The sequence below is a fragment of the Copidosoma floridanum genome, unplaced genomic scaffold (genome assembly GCF_036245765.1).
Source record: "Copidosoma floridanum isolate Cflo_tuat_1 unplaced genomic scaffold, Cflo_Japanese_pri ptg000007l, whole genome shotgun sequence".
Lineage (NCBI taxonomy): Eukaryota > Metazoa > Arthropoda > Insecta > Hymenoptera > Encyrtidae > Copidosoma > Copidosoma floridanum.
In genome coordinates, this window is record NW_028321884.1 from 7299799 (window position 1) to 7309602 (window position 9804).

Below are 9804 nucleotides of genomic sequence, written 5' to 3' on the forward strand. Positions count from 1 at the left end.
TACTAGCTGCAAATTAATTTGCAGTACGCGATGCGCATCGCCGCGTTTCCTCCCTCCCTCCCTACACTAGCTCTTCCTCTGCGTGTACGTATACATATATACAACATGTATCTATTTTCCGGTACAAGGTAGGTATGTATGTGCTGCTCATCCGATGTGTATATATATGTATATATATATATACATGTGTATATATGTATATATACATGTGCCTATTCATCGGGTGTCGTCGTCGTCGTCGTCGTCGTCGTCGTGGTTTTTCCCCCCTGACCTCCTCTCTGTCTCTCGGCACTTGTGTCTCGCTTGGAAAGTTCGCGTACATACGCACGTCTGCGCTCGCTCATTCGCTAAAGGACGAAAGCTCCGAGTCGTTCGTCGAAGTAGTTGTTGGAGTTGGAGAGTTGAAGCAGCACGAAGATGGATCGACTGTCGCTTTTCCGTCGAAGCACTTTTGTGGACTGTAGCTAATTAGGAGACTGGTTGGTAGGTAGGTGGTACATATACATATACCTACGTGTATTACCACCCGGCCAATGTTGCTCCTCCTCCAAAGTGTGTTGTTAACGGGACCTTCTTTTTTTTTTTTTTTTTTTTTTTTTTCCCTCCCCTTCCAGACTCACCCCTTCCGATGCTTAGGAGCGGAAGAGTTTATTTGCAGCGCACTGTACGCGTAACTATACTCACACAAGGACGGGGGGTAAAAAAGGAAAGGAAGGGTGTAGGGCTTTTTCAAAGGCTAGCTTGCACGCCGAGTAGGAAGATGGAGAGTAAGGGGCACACGGGGTGTTTGCCGATGTTTTTTCGGGTTCATCGGTTTCTTTCCTCATCCCCCCATCCCCCTAGCTCTCTCTCTCTCTCTCTCGAGCGGTTTATTTGGCATTTTCGGTGCCACAGCCGCCGTTGTTGTTCTTGTGTAGCGCACTGCCAAATACATACATATATGTACATGTATAGACACAACGGTCTGCTGACCTAATCCCCGCAACATACCCCAAGGGAATGAAAAGGAATTTGTAAAGGATATACGTATCCGAAACAAAAGTACATTTATGTGCGATGGGTACACTCGTGCGCGAAAAACGTATACCCACCAATATTACTTTTTCGCGCAAATATGGGTAATTTGTTTTCAAATTGCGCCCGTCCCTCCTGCCCCCCCTTTTTTTTTCCTCTCAAGCGTATGGGTATATATTATGTCTCGGTTTATTCATCCTTTTCCTCCTCTTTTCACCGGCGTCGTTCTCAAATGAACACATTCGTAAGCCAACCGATAAAGATACGGCCAACGGAAATTTGATCGAGCGCGCGCTTCCACGTCATCCTCTTAAATATTTCCACCCTATGGCATACATACATATACATGTACCCGTGCACGTACATGTCGACGCGTAGCATCTAAATTTTCGTGAACGCGAGCGCGATACGCCCGTCGAGAGATATCAGAGCCACGAAATCATTTCCCGTTCGGACGTCTCGCCCGTACACCCTCTGCAAATATATATATATATATGTACGTGCACGTCGATGGTATACACATGACAGTCCGAGAAGGGCGCGTCTATACGTACCCAAAACTATACATATAGTCGGCGACCGCTAAAATATCGTCGTCCTTTCGACACTCGAATGGAAATGAAATTTTTTTTTCTTCCCCCTCCCCCGTTGTCGTTGGCTCCTCTCTATCGCTTTCAAAATACATCCCATGTACGCGTGGGAGGGCAGTACATACGCCAGCGATATTTCGTCCTTACCCCGTACGGGCAGCTTCTTCCTTTTCGTCCGAAGAGCGAAAATTGGTGCTGATGTAACTTTTTCCCCCCCTTCCCGGTCTTTGCCGCTGAGCAACACCACACGTGTATATACGTACGTATGGCCCCACGTTTGTCCCGAGGGCTTCTAGTAGGAAAACAGTCGCACCGGGGAATCGGAAGGAAGGAAGGAGGAAAGGAACGAGCAAACGAATAGGCTGGGCGAGCCTTGCCTCGGGATAAGAAGAAGAAAAAAAAAAGGGCTCTACGTATACGTACTCACGTACGGCTAATATATATATATATATATGTGCACGTGTTTGTCTGGGATATGGTTGTGGCGAGGGTGGGTGGGGGGGGGGTGGAGGAAAGTAAGGGTCGCCGACGGGCCGTCGAATAGAAGCGGATGGCCTTTCCTCGCCACGCTCTTCCCTTTCTCTCTCTCTGAACTGTGATTGCCAACTATTTACGACTTGGAACTGTCTTGTGAGTGTGTGTACGTGTTGGTCTTGTGTACAGTAGGGCAGAGGGGGTGGGTAGGGGGATGGAAGAAAAAGACAGGGAGGGAAAAACACATCGAGCTGCTCCGAGTAATGGCACGTTTGTTATCGAGGGATGTATATATGTATATACACGCTTAATGATTAGACAAAACAAAGTTTATCAGGGAAGAAACTCGTTGCTTTTTTTCGCGTCCCTCCCTCGTTTTTCTTTCCCTTTGCTTGCTCTCTGGCCTCGCAACTCCGTTATATTGCTGCGTGTACCGCTACATACACGGACGGGCCAAAAAAAGTCTTCATGCCGCGACTGGGTGGGACGGGGGTTGTATACGGCGCGAGCTCTAATTTATTTTTACGGTAGATCGCACGCTCCGGTGACCAAAGCGAGATTATAGTTGGAAAGCTCGTTTTATCACGTATAAATAGCCGTTTACCCAACGCGAAGGATTGTTCCAATCTTACGGCCATCATCCGAGGCTCTTCGTGGGTCGACTTACGTATAAATATACGTGTGTCCATAATTATATACACCTCTGTGCATTTATACAGTGAACGCACGCGATTTTGACGTATCGAGGATATATATTTACGCCAAACGCGATGAACTAGAGGGTAGCAAAGATAAAGCGTCATTCCCACCCACCCTATATACGCACCTCGTGTACATGTATAATCGAGGGAGTATCGCAATTAGGTGCATAATATACATATGTACATGTGTATGTATACGCACGAGTTGGACCGCAAAGTTGTTGTCTCTCGCGCGTTAAAAAGCTCATATTCCACGGTACACCCGGGCAAATTGGCTGGGGCGGCTATCTGTTGGAGGCACCCGCTGCCGTGCTCTGCTCGTGCACGTATATATACATATACATATTTATACACGCGTACTGGGCTACGTGCTCTTTTCTCCCTGGCGCTACGTGTACGTACCCCCCCCCCCACCCACTTCCTAATATTTTACGACACTTTTGTACGTATACGCGAACAACCGCAACACACCGTGCGCGCATTTATCGGTCGGACAGGCAGAAGGAACAAGGAAGAAAATCGAGCGAAAGAGAAACATTGTAATACGTGGTGTGTGTGTGTGTGTGTGTGTGTATAACATATACGTACAATAATATATATATATACTTACGCTTTCGAGTACACACATGTATATATACATTATATACGTAGTGCAAGCAAGTAGCAATAAGTAAAGCGTTGTTGGAGAAAGAGCAGCGTGAGATGATGCGATAAGGTCTCTTATACCGCGGGAGAAGAGTAGGTATAAGGTATACGCTGGTGTGTGCATCACCTGCAACTATATGGTATACCTGTATGTATGTGTGTGTGTGTGTTGGGGCGGGGGTGGGGGGTGGTTGGTACATATACGTACGTATAAAAAGTGTTTACATAAATTCAGTCGGCACATTCGATAGCATCAAAATACGATTCCTATCAAATTACGCCGTATATATATATACGTACCTATATAAACACCCACAGTTTTCTCCTCCTCCTCCTCCTCTCCTCTGTGCCACCATGCAGTGGCTGCCGTGCGTGTGTGTCCTTAACGTATACCTGTATATAGTATAGGTATAGGTACCTGGCAGGTACAGAGGGAAGAAACCCACACCCGCACGTGAAGTGAATTTATTCGATTCCCGCGAACTTTACTTCCAAGCGGTTTACCTTATACTATATATAGGTGAGGTGCCTCTCTCTCACTCTACGTACAGGTGTACACGTAAGGAGATATTATATACCTGTACACACGCGGGTACCTATTGTTGGGTTTGGGTATGCCGACTCGTCGTTGCTCGCGCCTCACGTGAGATTTTCCGAAAAAGAGGAGAGTATTGCGGTTATAGGTATATACACAGCAAGAGGAGGAGATTCCCTCGGTGATTCAAGCCACGCGCGCCCGCCCGAGTAATACACACACACACACACGCGCGCGCGCATTATACGGAGCAGCTGATGTATAGAAAACTATTTATCCGCGCGGGAGAGCTGAATACATTTGCCCTCTCTTCTGCAGTGTGTGCGGATACCTGATGCGCTGCCGGATGATCGCGGAAAATTCTATCCGACTCCTCCTCCTCCTCCCTCCTATACCTATACCCCTCTCTCTTCTTGCACTGGATATATTATGTATATACGCACGCACCGATAGTATATATATATACATGTACATATAATATACAAATAGGTATGGGAAACGGTCTCCTCTTTCGTTTCTTTTTTTTTTTTTTTTTTTTTTTTTTTTTCATACTCGCTCGCTCTCTGTATATACGTGTGACGTACGAGCGCCTCCGCAACAACCAACCCCCCCCCCTCCGAGTTTATCCCCCCTATATACAGCGGAAGCCCGCACCGCTTTCCGCCTCGTCTCGGGTACTTTAGCCGAGCGTTGATCGCGCGTCTTTTCAGATCCGATGATCCCCGCCCGTTGGCGCCCGACCGGGTGAGGTGCACAGATTTTCTGAAAAATTGCTGAATCCCCGATGCGCCGGGGTTGGTGTGCATGTGTGTATGTATATATTTACGATGAGGTCGGAAAAGAGCTGTTGGCTCTCGCGTGTGTGTGTGTTACCGTGATGAGCGAGTGGCTTAATACAGGTATATACCTACACATCGCACCGCTTGCTCTCCCTATAATATATGAATGATGCGAGGCGCATCGGAGGGCCTGGAAATAGCTGGGCGTCAGGAGTCGGTATACACACATACACACGTACGAGAGAGATGGGAGCTTCAGGTATCAAATGTTGTACAGCACACGAGTGTTCACGTATACACGGGGGGAGGGTGGGTGAATATAAATATGCACGCTCGGAGACGTACGTGTCTATCCGCGCTATCTCCGACATAAATCAAGCCGCGTGGTGCTACTACTGCTGTCGCCCTGGTGCAGCCACGGCTGCTGTTCGACGCTCTCGCGTAATGCGATAATGTCGTATCGGCGCTCCCTATCGATTTGTCCATCACGCGTGTACCTCTGATGTATATTCACCCGCGTTTACACACACACACACACACATATATATATACGCGACGACAAGGACAAGGTACATAATACATATATATAACTGCTACTAGTCCCTACTCACGCACCGTAAACGACGCGCGTGTCGCGCTACGTGCAGCCACATACGTGTACGTCCATCTGCATAAATAGGCCCACCCCCCACCCCCCGTCGAACCCATAATATGTGGTACACGCGTATCCACACGTATATATAGGGTACGCGTACGGATTCACTGCACGCCTCGTTGTAACAACCCTCTCTCTCTCTCTCTCTTTCCCACGCCTACACGTGCTTTCGCTCCGTACTCGATGATCTCTACTATACGCAACTCTCTGATGGGTCAGGTAAAGGGGGGGGGGGGGCTTCGACATCGGAACGATAAATAATTTCCGCGAGCCCGTGTGCTCGTTATGTCGCCTCCCACCCGATCACGTCCCATCCCGTGTCTGCTTTTAACTCCTCTCTCTCATCTGCGCCTCGCGTTTCCCTCTCTCTCTCTCTCTCTACCGGGTATTTTATTAATTTCGGGGCTGACGTCGCTCGCAGAGGTACCTAATCGATTTTCCTCCCCCCCCCACTCCTCGTCGCACTGATTTGACACATTCAACTCCCATCTGTTTTTCTTTCCTCTTTTTCTTTTTTTTTTTTTTTTTTTTTTTTTCCAATATCGCCCTCACGAGCCTCGAAATTTATACTACGTACACTGCCAGATGTATACTTATTATATACCTGTATGTATATTCTCCGATGGCCATTGTGAGCCACCCCCAGTGGGCTCGTACGTATACATATACACACACGGTCATAAGGGCCACGAACAAGCCGGGGAGCTCTCGATTAAAAAATTAGGCGCTGCACCCGGGGCTTTGCTCCCCGACAATGGGCGATATATGTATGTATATGTATATATATGTATATATCGTCGTTTCATTTGGCCGAAAGAAATTTAATAGTGATGAAAAAAGCTACGCGCGCCGGGCTCTCTGCCGTTGGACTCGCGGCTAATTAACTGATCCATTTCCAAGTGGGGACTTGATCATCCTCGTCCTCTTTGCCCGTGTATGGGTGTATTATCTCTTTGAGAGTCGAGCGAAATGGAATTTCAAGCCGAAATTGAAAGAGAGAGGGAGATATGGAACTGCGAGAGGGAGGGGGGGCAAAAAAAAATTACCGGGGAGTCGTTAGAGGATGCAGGTTGTATTCAAAAAAGAAAGAGCCGAGGGATGGAAAACCACGTAAACATTAATTTTGCACGAGGGATGGAGAGGTTTATTTGTATATTTATTTACTCTGGACAGATACGAGGACGCGTAGTGGGCGAAGAGAGAGAGAGAGAGGGCTGGGTCAAACTCACTCGAGCCACTACGTACGGGTATATTACCTATATATACACGTATACATGTATGTGGCACGACAGCAGTAGTAGATAATGTACGTGTATTTATATACGTATAGTGGCAAATACGAGAAACGCTCATATTCGCGCTAACGTTATATTATATGCCCTGCAGGTGTATTAGGTGCGCACATCTATATATGTATATGTATACGCAAGCGTGTCTGACTAGTTTCGGCTGTTACTACTTACTTGTCTAATATGCGCGTGTACGGCAAACATATGCATATATGTTTTCGGCTCAGCTGAGGACACATGCTATATATGTATGTATGTATACCTATGTATGTACCTATACGTATACGTGGGCACGACAGCGGCGTTATTTCACGGTGAGCCAACAACGGAGCACCGAGGCGGGCTAACCGCGTTTTCCCTCAACTTTCATTAAAGCCAACCCGGCCAAAGTTTATTTTACCCCGTCACGCTTTTTATTGCCACCGAAATAGTATATGTATACACATACCTACACCCATGTACATGTATTATATATTACGTACCGAGCCAGCTGTCTCATGATGCGATTTGTAATTCGGAACTGAGGCTGTACTACCGTCCTTCTTCCTCGTGTACATCATACACGTTTATTTACGCTTATTCCCATCGCGTGCGGATGTAATTTTTAAGAGCTCTTTTCGATGAGCAGCTCGCGACTAATCCCAAATTTTTTGATGTCTCGCTTTTGCGATGCGAAAAAAAAAAAAATGTATATTTTCACCACCGATGATGGCTGAAATGCGCTCTGTCGCGACTCGCGCGTGCACCTCGTAATCGCCGCTACACCGGCAGGAGACAGAGGGGCGATATTAAATTCCCCGGCCAAGTGCCCGATGCTTGATAAATAAATGGTTAATTTCGCAAAGCGGACGCGCGCGTGTGTATGATTAAAATCGTCACCGCCGCATACATACATATATATTTGAGCTTTTCCGATGAATATTTATCATTCGTAATGGCGGGGGCAGGCGCAAACGGAAAAGATAAACACAGATGCAGAGGGGGTAGATGCAAACGCGATCAAAGTGGTCAAACTTGCTGGGGAATAAATTTAAGTTTGATGAAGAAAGCAAGAAGGGGAAAAAAAAAAAAAAAACGAAAAAACGAAATTGAACCGAGGGGATGTAAAATATACGCGGATGCAGCAAAATTCGGTGCGCGATATTGAAAAAGATAAATAAAGCAAAGAGGCACACGAGGGCGGGGTACATATATAATATACCTCGTGTACAACTATTGTGGCCGTATATTTACGTAATTTTGATTTTGCGACTGCGTATAGGTATATAAGTGCACACACATACACGTGTGGATATTCTTATAATGTGCATGCCTTATCCGCACGATACGCGAAATAATATATTCCGTGCGCATGTATGTACATAATATGTAACGCGTGTGCAAGTCTAGCGTGGATGTAGTAAAGAACGGGTATATGCACGGGGAGAGTAGGTTGTACACATGCTTAGAGCACCGCAAGAGACAAGAGAGTCAAAGTCACGAACGCGGTATTATATACAAGCCGCAATCTGCTCGAGCCTCTCTCTCGCGTGTACCCCCCTCGCGTTGGCTCCCATCGCAGCAATAAGCACAATCCGAGAGGTGGGTAATGAAAGGGCGCCCGCGCGCTCCCCCCGCTATTTACTACTGACATACATGCATATACATATATATGTACACACGCGCATCACATGTATATACATGTATACGTGTACTTGGGGAATGTGAGTCAGTGACATGATTTGCACTTTTATCCAACCAGTGACTCATCTATAGCTTTGCGGCGCCATGTGATTATTGAGATCTTTGATTTAAGGGATGCAAGGGGGGCTGCAGTGTGGGGGGTGAATCACTACTGTACGTCTCTGTAGTCAGGGTGAAGATAATTACTCATTGGATTTGGACGAAAACGAGTCGTGTGAGTAATTTAAAACCTGTAGTCGTTGGTTTCAATACAAGACGACGTTTTTGCTTGCTACAACCGTGGCTGAGACATTTTATTTATTTATTTATTTATTTATTTTTTTTTTTTTTTGTACCAGAGCCAGCTAGTTGAAATAAAATTCATAAAATTCTCTTGAAACTCGAATTCCTCCGAATTTTTTAAATATTTCGTAAAATTGAATGAGAAACTTTCGTAATATTGATTAATCTCTTGAAATTTCGAATTCTTGGAATTTCTAAAATATATTGCATGAAATTGAATGAGGAACCTTTTTTGTTAGTACTACACTGTTATTTTGAATCATCTTGAATTAAAAAAAAAAAATAATGGATACTTTGGCTATAAAAAAAATTGCATTATACTTTACTGAACTTATGAAAATTACCGTGTACGCGTGGCAGAATATGTATATATCTTTATCACCAGAGTGAATATTTTAAATACCCGTGTACTTACGAGTATAGTTTGATGCAGTAAAATTTTTTTTGGCAAATTCAAAGGGATTTTCATCGTTCCGAGCAGTACGACGCTGCAGAGAAAAATATAACGCATACCTTTGCGTATAAACTTTGTTGTAAAATGTAAATATTCTCCTACAATAAAAAAAAAAACTATTTTTTGTAGATCCAAAATAGCTCCATGAGATGTTTATCTCTCGAAACAAAACGTATTTTTTCACTTGAAGGTAATTTTTTTTAATTTTAGATATGCGCAATGTTGTTCGTAATGAGAAAAACAGACAATAACAGGTACATCTCGAACCACTTTGCGAAATATTTTTTTGGATCAACAATATCTTTGTTCTCGGCGTGCAGAACGGCAAAACACGGTTTTTTCGCTGATTTTTTTTTTTGCATGATAAAACGTACGCGCCCTGCAGTGAAAATTCCAGTAGTCACAAAAAGGCGTGTATTCTTTCGAGCTGTGCAATCTTTTTATTCAACATTCACTTGCGGAATTACATTATTTTGAAACATCTTCAACTGAAAACTACATCACACTCCAACAAAAAAAGGAATGGGGTTTGTCCATCGTATCGATGATCAAACCCAAATATACAGCACTTATACGCACAATGTAAGTATCTCGTATAACAACCATGGCGTTGAAAAATTTTTTATTTTTACCCAATACTTTACAAAATAATATATATTCTTGTCTCCCACCGTTGGCTGACGGATAATGTTCGCTATCGGTT